This window comes from Gigantopelta aegis, chromosome 14, assembly GCF_016097555.1.
Source record: "Gigantopelta aegis isolate Gae_Host chromosome 14, Gae_host_genome, whole genome shotgun sequence".
Lineage (NCBI taxonomy): Eukaryota > Metazoa > Mollusca > Gastropoda > Neomphalida > Peltospiridae > Gigantopelta > Gigantopelta aegis.
This window is the reverse complement of record NC_054712.1, coordinates 21,843,318-21,851,786: the sequence shown is the minus strand read 5'-3', so window position 1 is coordinate 21,851,786 and position 8,469 is coordinate 21,843,318. Positions and strand designations below refer to the sequence as shown.

The window sequence follows — 8,469 nt, the reverse complement described above, 5'->3', positions numbered from 1 at the left end:
ATTATTTCTTTTACTATCTTAGCATACTCTTTGTCGTGACATATATTTAACCTGGCAATCATTTGTTTGTGACGCGTAAGTTAGCTACAAGACCATAGCTGTAAATAACTTTTAGTCGAAAAAGATGTTAAATTTTGCTTAAAACCTGATTTTTGAGGATATGTAAGAAATAGAATAATACAGTCATGTCCGTTAGATACCATTTATCTTACAACTCGTTTAAAAACTTGTCCGACTTGCTTTCGCTCGTTATATACATTTTTAAACAACATGTAGTAAGATAATGGTATCTAATGGCCACTCATGTATTATTTTCTTTATATTAAATAAAAATAGTATAATATCGTTGAAATGTATATTTTTACAATATATTTTTAAAACGTTCACGTGTCAGCAATGTATAATACTAGTTCTACAAGTACAGGTTAAATAAGAAATTATACCTTAAAATTATTCCCGATGTCACTGGTGTTACCTACAAGCTAACACCAATGATAAAATTACATTTAATCAACTCTTTCTAAAAATAAATAGCTCATAGTAAAATTGTTGCACTGTTTACAGACAACACAGTCACATTAATATGTTATTATTTAATTAAATATTTGTATTGTTTTGCCATGTCAGCGGTAACACCAATGACTCTTATAAAACCTATTTTAATTTTTTTTTATTAATTTAGGTATAATTTGTATATAAACTACTATAAAAACTTACTGTTTGAAGTGTATCTATCGTCTGCTTCGAAAATATTCAATGAAGAGTTGAAATGATTAGAGCTATCTCCCATAGATCATCTCTCTTTTTTTACTTTTTTTAACACCTTCATACAGTAACACCAATGACAATATCAGAAGACAACACTTTTAAATATAATAACATACTAAATATTGGAAGAATATATTAGAAACAAACACAATTCATAAAAATAAAATAACGAAAGCTGCTTGTAGACTGATAATTTTAGTACTTTTATTCTTATAAACATATCCCAATTGGATCAGTAATATTTTCAATTTTTTTTTTTTTTTTTTTTTTTTTTTTTTTGGGGGGGGGGGGGGGTAGTTCAGTAAATTTGAAATTGAAACACTATTAGCATAATTTCAATAATTCTATAAATATACTATTAAATTAAAAAGCTATTCATACGTTCGTAATTTAGATGCTAAAGTCCGCAATTATAGAATTATCCATGTGTGTGTGTGTCTGTGTCTGTGTGTTATTTATAAGTGTACTAGTCTGATGTTTAGGCAGTCACCACTCGTGTCTGCTGGAATTGTCTGCTATATTCAGCGCGGTAAATTTCAAAGATTCAAAAAAGAACATTTCCGAAAGGGGTAACATTTCCCTCCATTGGGATGATACAATAGTGAGGTCTGGTAGTGTACTAGTATTTGTTTTAGTGTAACGTTCGTGCTAAACTTGATATAATTACACGTTCTTTTATTTAAAAATCCTGTGTGTTTTTATGTCAATGCAAACTTAGGTTTATCGACATGAATAAGTGTCAGACAGGTGTGAAGACAGATGTTTTAAGATATATTTACAGATGGACAGTTCGCATTATTCGTAGCCTGTTAAAGATGCATATTCCGCAAACTTCAGTATTTTTGCTGACGTCTCAACATTGCATCTAGCATCTATTTTGGAGATATGTATGTAATACACCTTGATGACATACTGGGTCGAAGTAAAAAAAAGACGTTTCGGGGGGGGGGGGGGGGGTATCGTATATTAATACGATATTATATATAAAACGTGTATCTAAATAAAAACAAAATAAATAACATAAAACATTTAACAGCGTTGGTCTCGGTCTCTTCAAACATAAATTAATTAATTTTTAAACAAACAACATATTGGTTTCAGAATTGATTATTACAAGCAAATGCGACTACATTAGTCTAGGAGCGGGGTTTTTTTCACAGTATGGTTCCCTTATATAGTTAGAAACAACATATCTTCCTGTGTGTGCTATTTTAGTTTGGCCAAATTTTGAAATGTCCACCATTTTGGTACAGAATATTATTATTTATTTGGCACATAATGCAACTTCATAACATATTTCAGTTCATTCATAATTATTGAGAAATGTACCCCGAGTTCCCAAGAACGTAATTCCATTGACATAATGCGAAACGGTTAGATGCTGATATACCAACTGTGTCAATGGAACTCCAGATGGCGTCTTTCGTTTGGGACTGACATGTTGGATGATGTTGCCTAACGTGCAGTGCAGCAGCTAAATAACTCTCATACAGAATGTATCTGCAAGTTCAACAGTTGTTTGGTACCGGCCTCGGTGGCGCCGTGGTTAAGTCATCGAATATAAGGCTGGTAGGTACAGGGTTCATAGCCCGGTACCGGCTCCCACCCAGAGAGAGTTTTAACGACTCAATGGGTAGGTGTAAGACCACTGCACCCTCTTCTCTCTCACTAACAACTAACCCAATGTCCTGGACAGACAGCCCAGATAGCTGAGGTGTGTGCCCGGGACAGCGTGCTTGAACCTTAATTGGATATAAGCACGAAAATAAGTTGAAATGAAAATGGAATTGGTGTTCTCCCACCGATAGGAGTGGAAATAGACGAACAATTCCCGATTTTAATTGCCACTGATCAGCCTGCGGCTCCACATTGTTGACGTAGGTTAGCTGTGGCTGTCCAACAGGATGTGGAAATGATTGTTGTTTTAGATAAAAAGGGGGCATAGCTTGCTTAGGTACATGCTTGTATTGGAAGAAAGGAAGGAAATGTTTTATTTAACGACGCACTCAACACATGTTATTTACGGTTATATGGCGTCGGACATATGGTTAAGGACCACACAGATATTGAGGTAGGAAACACGTTGTCACCACTTCATGGGATACTCTTTTCGATTAGCAGTAAGGGATCTTTTATATGCACCATCCCATAGACAGAATAGCATATACCACGACCTTTGGCGTACCAGTCGTGGTGCATTGGCTGGAGCGAGAAATAGCCCAGTGGTCCAGCTGACTGGGATGGATCCCAAACCGACCGCGCATCAAGCGGGGCTCTTTACCACTGAGCTTCGTCCAGCCCGCTTGTATTGGAGATACATATGACAATACAGCAACTAGTTTAGGGGAAAAGATGACAAATGTGCCCATAACAATGTGCTTACATTTATAGTTAAAATTGTTATCTTATGTCTCACCTGTATCTCTAGCTATGTAGTTGTATTATATGTATTAATTTGTTGTATTATGTGAAAATGAGCATTCTTAGAGTACTATTCAAGCAATACGTGTCCCCTACTGAGACCAACACATTTACAACAATAGGCATAACCCCATGAAATTTTAACTCTATATATAATTCTACATGATAAAAGTGCATTTCAAGATCTTTAGACAAATTAAGAAAAAGTCCGAAAGACTATATATGGGACGGACGAACAGACAGACAGACGAACGAACGGACAGACGGAGACAAAAACCTTCAGTACCCACAATTAGACACATGAGAAAATTATTAATTATGATTTAGCTGAAATATAGTGTGTAGTTGCATTCTGCTGGTAGCCATTTTGAATTTCGACCAGTAAAAACATAGCACACTCAGAAAACTTGGGGACTTTTAATATATTATTTCTTACTATATAAGGGAAGTAGGCCCGCTTTGGGGGAAAAAAATCAGCTTAATACGATTTGTTTTCGGGTCAAACCCTAATGCTCCTGGGGCCTATTTCACTAAACATCGTAAGTTTACGTCTGCGACTAGCAGTTATACCGGGCATACGTTTACACGTATTTGGCATCTATTTCAAAGAGAAAATTACACCATTACTGCAGATTGAGCATTTTAATGACCAAAGAAAATGAAATATGTGTACTTAAGACTATATTTGTTGTACTATAATAGTAATAAGAATTGCGTTTTAGTCGTATATGTATGTTTACGTGCAACACTAGACTCACGATGTTTAGTGAAATTGGGCCCTGGACTCTTTATTTGTAATGTCCACAAAAGGCGTTATAACCATGGAGAGGTGGATTTTAAGCCATTGGTAGACCTTTTTTCAGAGTGAGATTAGCCGTAGGATAAATTCCTACTACCCCATCCCAGCAGTAGATGAGTTGAACTCTTTCTTTCCCAGTCTTCTGGTATAGCAAATACTGGCTGATACTGTCCTGTCTGCAGAAACACGCATTGCTGTTACTCGTTACCAGTAACGTGTGGGCAGTGGGGTTTTCACCATTATGAACAAAATGACAGTTTATTAGACATTTAATAACAGTAATTAAAATTGTACTTGGCTGTCCTTAAATAAACATTTATTTTATTTGTTATATATATATATATTATATATATATATATATATAGACACACAAACACATTGTCAAATAATGGTATATGTGCCTTTAAGAAGACACGTGTAACTGCTGACCCGATTCGGTCACGTCCTGGGTATATAAAGAGAAATGTAAAGTAAACTTAAGGCATTAGATTACGAATTCAGTCAGCTCTGATGATGATGTCCACATTGATTCTATTCGTGTTGGTGGCAAGCGCCATGACCGTCTCCGTTAATGCACAGTGTACCTGTCAACAACGAACCAATGAGATGACGATGTTCTACAATCAGATGATAGATACAGTTCTGTCCACCATGCGAAACATGAATATGAATTCACCATCTAATCTGGACTACAACCAGTACAACCAATTCAATTCGCCAGGGCTACAGACTCCCCCTCCTCCTCCTCCTGCTCCACCTGCTCCACTGGGCGTTTGATCCTCGATTTAAATTGGTAAGTAAAAGCTAAAATACTTCATAAATTGTGCTATATAAAGATCGGCCAGTCCAATTGCAATCAGATTTTACTTCCCACTTCGACAAAACAGGTGCATTTTCCAAGTGTCATATTTTTTTTTCCAAACTGTTTTTAGAAAGGAAGCTTTAGCTATATAATGCAAATACATGTACGTATCCTGTAAGCACTTTTTAAAGGGGCATTCCTGAGTTTGCTGCATTGTAAGATGTTTCCGACTAATCAAATATTTCTACGATTAAACTTGCATATTAAATACATTTCTTTGTTTATAATATCAGTGTCTGTATATTCTGTGTGTTTCTGGTCGTCTTAATATTTGTAAGAAGCCCAAACTGGATTTTGTCTTCAAATAATTTTGTACCTACGAAAAAATAATTTTTAGGAAATCAAATATATTTGATATGTAATTACAATCGTTAAAAAGTCTCTGTTTGTCGATAACATCTTTAAAATTGCAGCTTTAACTGACGATCATAGAACTGTCATACTGTACTAATTATATATATACTGAACAAAATAAGAAACTTCCGCTAACTTTGCTTGAACATAACTTGATGAAAACAAACCGGGGGAATAATTGTTATATATGCGTTTAAAGAGTGGTCCATGATGCATCGTTTTGTTGCAAAAATCATGGCCATAGGTTAACAGAAAGTGGGAGAAATTTTGACCAAGTGTGGTAGGGGTTAAAAAAAAAAAAACCCACTTAATAACGGGTATGACCACCTCTTGAATTGACCACTGCAGTGCATCGTAGGCGCACATAATTGACTAAAGTGTTGATTTCTGCCTGTGGAATATTGTTCCATTCCTGAATGAGCGCTTGACGAAGTTCGTTGACGTTAGCGGGTGGGTTGGGACGACGCCTCAATCGTCTGTCCAGACTATCCCAGACATGCTCGATGGGGTTGAGATCAGGACTTTTAGCGGGTCAGTCATCAATAAAATCAATGTTATTTGTCCTAAGAAAATTTACAGTGTCTCTAGCTGTATGAGAGGTGGCATTATCATGCTGAAAAATCGAGATGTTGGCGTTGTTATGGAACAGAGGAATGACGTGATGAGCGAGAATGTCATCGCGGTAACGTTGAGCATTTAAATTGCCATCAATGACGACTAGTGGTGAACGATAACCATGGGCAATGGCTGCCCAGACCATGACACAACCTCCACCCCTGAAACGATCTCGTTCAAGAACACAACAGTCAGCATAGCGTTCATTTCTCCTACGGTAGACGCGCACCCTGCCATCACCACGTTGTAAAGAAAATCGGGATTCATCGGAAAAAAGAACGGTATTCCAGCGTCGCCGTATCCAACGAGTGTGTACACGTTCCCAATTAAGACGATTTAGACGATGACGTTGCATTAAAACGCATCCGACGTAAGGACGTCGTGCATGTAAACCGTTCTCCCGCAGACGATTACGAACAGTTTGCCTACTGATTCGGTTATTATGAAGCCCAGGTGTGTTAGCAGCAGTAGCAGTGGCAGTTTGGAATCGATTGCGCAAATGCGTGTTCATGATATAGCGGTCTTAACCACGCGTTGTAACACGCGGACGTCCACGACGTGGCAAGTCGTTGGTGCTTCCTGTCGTTCGAAATTTTACGCGAAGATTTCGTATCGCTCGACTAGAACTCCCAACATGCCTTGCGACGTATTCTGTCGACATGCCAGCATCAAGCATGCAAATCGCCCGTTCGCGTAAATTATTGGGTATTCTTGGCATACTAAAAATGCTACAATGTAAAAAACGTTACTTTCTTTTACAAATTTTGAAGCGTTTTCGTTCACTTGACAACAATGTCAGTAAGACAAGTAAAACAAATTGACCGAATACTACACGGGACATGTCGAACCATGCATTGCAGGGTCCGCTAGTGTTCACCTGTCCACTAGTGTAACAATGAACACTAGCGGTTGCAATGTTGACCGCTAGTGTAACAATATGAACACTAACGGTCGACAATGTAACCGTTAGTGTTCACAAAATTGACGTTAACACTAGCGGTTGCAATGTTGACCGCTAGTGTAACAACGTGAACATTAACGGTTAACTATGTACAATGTCGACCGTTAGTGTTCACATAACTGGTTTTGATGTTGGACATTATTTTGATTTAGTCAGTTTATATCAATGAAATGCGAAAGAAACATCACATCGTATTCACTATCGTACTGCAACAAATAATAAAATAAAAAAAATCATTATCAAAACCTATTGTTGTACAAGAGAGAATTTAAGGGTGTTTTAGTCAATAGCCGATGATAAGATAAAAATCAATGTGCTCTAGTGGCGTCATTGAAAAAAAACAACTACTTTTTCAAGGGTGTTTAGTAGTCCTCTACCAGCCTAACCGGAGGGGACTATAGGTTTTGTCTCCAACATTTGTCAGTCTGTCCGTCAGCCTTTTCCTAGACTTTTCTTTGCAATGCGTCAATATATTGAGCTGGAAGTTTGTATATGTCATGTGGAGTTACAGACACAGTTTGAGTTTTATGACAGAATTATGGTCCTTGAAGATAGAAGATATTGGAATATTTGTGAAAAGGACACCTCAGCGTACAGTTTTTCCATAGGCTGTTATGTGTCAAACATATAAGGCAAATCCCCAACAATTCTGTACGAAAGTAATAATATAGACACAGTGCAAGTATCTATTGGTTTTGAATCCAGTTATCTATCCAATACACGGACAAGAATATTCAATAATTAAATTAATTAATTGCTGTTCTAATCGTTGGCGTTGTTACACTAACGGTCGATGTAGTAAAATTAGTCGACTGTGTTGACTGTTACTGTAACATTTTAAATTATTACACTAGCGGTCAACATTGCAACCGCTAGTGTTCATTGTTACACTAGTGGACAGGTGAACACTAGCGGACCCTACAATGCATGCATGTGCAAATTGAATGTCACGTTGTCGACGATTAACAGTGCAAATATAATCGAGAAAATTCATGAATCCTGATAATACAGCTCAAGGCTAATACTACCTATAGAATTTCATTACACAATGAATTCTTTAACACAACAAATACTATATGTACAAATCGGAAGTTTCTTTTTTTTTGTTCAGTATACATGTACACAATATTAGATGGATTTGAACAGTTTACTAAACCATTAAAAACGATTTGTGTGTGTGTGGTGGGGTTGTGTTGTTTTGGGGAAGGGGGTTGTTGGTTTTTTTGTGTGTTGTTGGGTTTTTTAAAAGTTCTACGTATTTTAATATATATTTACAATTCTTTATTTCAGTTTAATGGAATGAATAATGTAGTTCCAGAAGCACATATTAACAAAAATCAACAAGCTGTAAAATGTGTCCGTGTGGACTTAAACTAAAAATAAAGAAATACGACTTTAGTGTTGTTTTGTGATTATTATGATGGTGGTGGTGGTGTTGGTTATCATAAGAATACGAGACAGCGGAGCAGTGGGAGGGGGGCAACTCCCCCAGTAGGGGAGGGGCGAGTTAGTTGAGCCACTTTTTACAAAGTTGTGTCCGGTGTGTAATGGCCCGATCACACTGGCCCGAATGCCATTCCGTTTGTTTTCCGAATAGGAATTTGGGTGTTCTGGGAGGGAACGGATCATATTCGGGAAGCATTCGGTGTGTTCTAGGAGCATACTGGCTGTTCGGCTCCGTACGGATGC

At 37.2% G+C, this 8,469-nt stretch overlaps 1 long non-coding RNA gene across 1 annotated transcript; it reads left to right on the top strand.

Moving 5' to 3' along the window:
* The first annotated feature begins 4,494 nt into the window (after nt 1–4,494).
* LOC121388270 lies at nt 4,495–8,178 on the top strand. The gene is made up of 2 exons (XR_005959966.1): nt 4,495–4,781; nt 8,071–8,178. It is a non-coding gene; the product is annotated as an uncharacterized LOC121388270 (long non-coding RNA).
* The last annotated feature ends 291 nt before the right edge of the window (nt 8,179–8,469 follow it).